This window comes from Canis lupus, chromosome 24 (genome assembly GCF_003254725.2).
Source record: "Canis lupus dingo isolate Sandy chromosome 24, ASM325472v2, whole genome shotgun sequence".
NCBI classification, from domain to species: domain Eukaryota; kingdom Metazoa; phylum Chordata; class Mammalia; order Carnivora; family Canidae; genus Canis; species Canis lupus.
Window position 1 is genome coordinate 33,046,885 of NC_064266.1, and position 3,966 is coordinate 33,050,850.

Here is a 3,966-nt window from a genome sequence, read left to right on the forward strand (position 1 = left end):
AGTGGCACATGTATAAGTCACAACAGAGAAACAAAGAGTAAAAGACTGGCTGAAGTGACCTATAACTTGCACTATGGCATTTGATAGGGCAATGTACACAAGAAAGCCACTATGGGTTTGCACTAGATTCGTGTCAGGCAGGCTGCCTAGGAAGGACATGGAACCTCTGCAGAAGGAGTAGAAAGTGAGTGGCCAGATTCCTAGGGTCTGGAAAAGGTGTCAGAAAAGAGGTAGATTCATCCATATCAAGACAACCACAGGGAAGAAATTTCCATCAGTTGGGGTTGAGGGAAGACTTAACTCATGAAACCACCCATTACAGAATCAACTTTAAGTAATACCAAGCCCAGAAAGTACAAAGCACAAAGGTACAGTACTCCCTGCTGTTCTGACCTCCTCATTCCTTCTCCCTTCTCTACTTCCAAAATGGCACTTAGCCAGCTGTAGGAGAGGAAACTGGCCACTCTCTTCCCCAATCGTGGGTTCCTAGGTATGGGGGAAGCCACGATTTTAATTCAATTTTAGTATTTCGACTGTTTCATGGGCTTAGACTTTTTTCATATATTCTAAATTTAGGCAGTGTCTAGAAAAGTCAAGTTCTATACCCAAGCTCTATATAGAGGAAGGAAAAGAAGTAGCTTTAATGAGTAAGTTTAAATGAGACAAAGGACAAGCTTTTCAACACATTATCAATAATACTCCCTGTGAAAATTTTCCCAATATACTAGTTACACATATCACTCATATTTTCCCATTGATAAGACATCTGAGGGCAGGGGGTGGGGGTGACTGGGTGGCGGGCACTTAGGGTGGCACTTGACGGGATGAGCACTGGGTGTTATTCTGTATGTGGGCAAATTGAACACCAATAAAAAATAAATTTATTATTTTAAAAAATAATAAATAAATAAATAAGACATCTGAAAATTTGTAATTTCTCTTTGTTAGGAAAAAAAACTCAGTAGGAACCATCTTGCAACTAAAATTCAGTTAAATCCAGTATTAGCTTTAGAGTACAAATGTATAGCTCTAGAAGTTCTGAGTAAAGGGTACTGCCTCTTTCAAACCCTACATAGTAGTTGCCAGTTTTCTTCTTCATTAAGATTGTTAGTGTTAACCAGGGCAATTTACACGTTTAATGCAATCCCTATCAAAATACCATGGACTTTCTTCAGAGAGTTAGAACAAATTATTTTAAGATTTGTGTGGAATCAGAAAAGACCCCAAAGAGCCAGGGGAATTTAAAAAAGAAAACCATAGCTGGGGCCATCACAATGCCAGATTTCAGGTTGTACTACAAAGCTGTGGTCATCAAGACAGTGTGGTACTGGCACAAAAACAGACACATAGATCAATGGAACAGAATAGAGAATCCAGAAGTGGACCCTCAACTTTATGGTCAACTAATATTCGACAAAGGAGGAAAGACTATCCATTGGAAGAAAGACAGTCTCTTCAATAAATGGTGCTGGGAAAATTGGACATCCACATGCAGAAGAATGAAACTAGATCACTCTCTTGCACCATACTCAAAGATAAACTCAAAATGGATGAAAGATCTAAATGTGAGACAAGATTCCATCAAAATTCTAGAGGAGAACACAGGCAACACTCTTTTTTGCACTTTGCCACAGTAACGTCTTGCAAGATACATCCACGAAGGCAAGCGAAACAAAAGCAAAAATGAACTATTGAGACTTCATCAAGATAAGAAGCTTTTGCACAGCAAAATATACAGTCAACAAAACTAAAAGACAACCTACAGAATGGGAGAAGATATTTGCAAATGACGTAGCAGATAAAGGGCTAGTTTCCAAGATCTATAAAGAACTTATTAAACTCAACACCAAAGAAACAAACAATCCAATCATGAAATGGGCAAAAGACATGAAGAGAAATCTCACAGAGGAAGACATAGACATGGCCAACAAGCACATGAGAAAATGCTCTGCATCACTTGCCATCAGGGAAATACAAATTAAAACCACACCGAGACACCACCTCACATCAGTGAGAATGGGGAAAATTAACAAGGCAGGAAACAACAAATGTTGGAGAGGATGTGGAGAAAAGGGAACCCTCTCACACTGTTGGTGGGAATGTGAACTGGTGCAGCCACTCTGGAAAACTGTGTGGAGGTTCCTCAAAGAGTTAAAAATAGATCTGCCCTACACCCAGCAATTGCACTGCTGGGGATTTACCCCAATGATTCAGATGCAATGAAACGCCGGGACACCTGCACCCCGATGTTTCTAGCAGCAATGTCCACAATAGCCAAACTGTAGAAGGAGCCTTGGTGTCCATCGAAAGATGAATGGATAAAGAAGATGTGGTTTATGTATACAATGGAATATTACTCAGCCATTAGAAACGACAAATACCCACCATTTGCTTCGACGTGGATGGAACTGGAGGGTATTATGCTGAGTGAAGTAAGTCAATCGGAGAAGCACAAACAGTGTATGTTCTCATTCATTTGGGGAATATAAACAATAGTGAAAGGGAATAAAGAGGAAAGGAGAAAAATGAGTGGGAAATATCAGAAAGGGAGACAGAACATAAAGACTCCTAACTCTGGGAAACGAACTAGGGGTGGTGGAAGGGGAGGAGGGCGGGGGGTGGGGGTGAATGGGTGACGGGCACTGAGGGGGCCACTTGACGGGATAAGCACTGGGTGTTATTCTGTATGTTGGCAAATTGAACACCAATAAAAAATAAATTTATTATTAAAAAAAAGAGACAAAAACCCCTGAAAAAAACTAGAAAAAAAATAAATATGATTGATTCTTTAAAAAAAAAAAAAAAGATTGGTTTATTCTACCAATATTATGCACATCTTGTCTTGCCATAAAAAAGAAATTCTCTCCCACTTGTTACCACACTGAAGACCGTCAATACTATATAGGACAGAGAATGAAACATGGATATTGGAGTCAGACAGACCTGGGCCTGAAACCCAGCACCAATGCATTGAGCTTAATTTAAATTTTGGAATTGGCTTACCTACCACCTAACTTCTCAAAGCCTCAGTTTCCTCACCTGTAACATGCTGGAATCCACATTGCAAATGTTCAATCTATAAAGCACGGACCATAGTCTGGCACATGGAATGTGCCAAATAAATGGCCTTTATTGTTACTATTAGGCTCAGACTCTTTTCTCTAGAGGAGTGATTGTTAATCTCATTAACTTTATTGTAATCTTTTTGTTTAAAAAAAAACACTATTTAACCATTTGAAATTAATTCTGGTGAGTGGGGGTCCATATTTCACTCATCTGTCTTAAATTTATTCATCCCACAAATATTTATATTTAGTGACTACTACAAGCCACTCTTCTAAGCACTGAGGATACAGTAATGGACAAAATTACAAAAACCTCTGCCCTTGTAAAGCTTATATTCTAGGACAGGGGATAGAAGATAAACAAGACACTCAAAAGGATAAATACATAATAATAGATGGACATCAATGTGAAGGAGGAAAGATAAAGATAAAGATAAAGAGGATCTAGGACCTGGAATGCAGAATATGCAAAATAAGTGCTGGCTGTTATTTTAGGGAGATCACTGGTGATAAGATTCAGGGTTCTGAAGGAAGAGATTAAATACTATTCCCCCAAATTCTCAGTCTTCTCCCCACTTCTCTCTGACTCCCAGCCTGGTGCTTCACACTCCTGAGGCCAAACAGAAGGGCAGATAAAGGAAACAAAGACAAAGAAGTCTGGATACTATGAATTATACAGTCACAGGGGAGTAATTGTCTCTTTCCCAGCAAGTGACCAATTTCCCTTCAAAGTCTTTATTTTTGCTTCCACTTTTTCAACAAAGCAGAAGATAACTTTCATACACATTGGTTGAAATCTCTTCAAATGCTCAAAAATAGACATAATATATAGAGACGTTTCCAAAGGGGCAAAATTCTTTAAGAGGTCTTATTCTCTTCTTTGGCACAAGTGAAAAGTTAT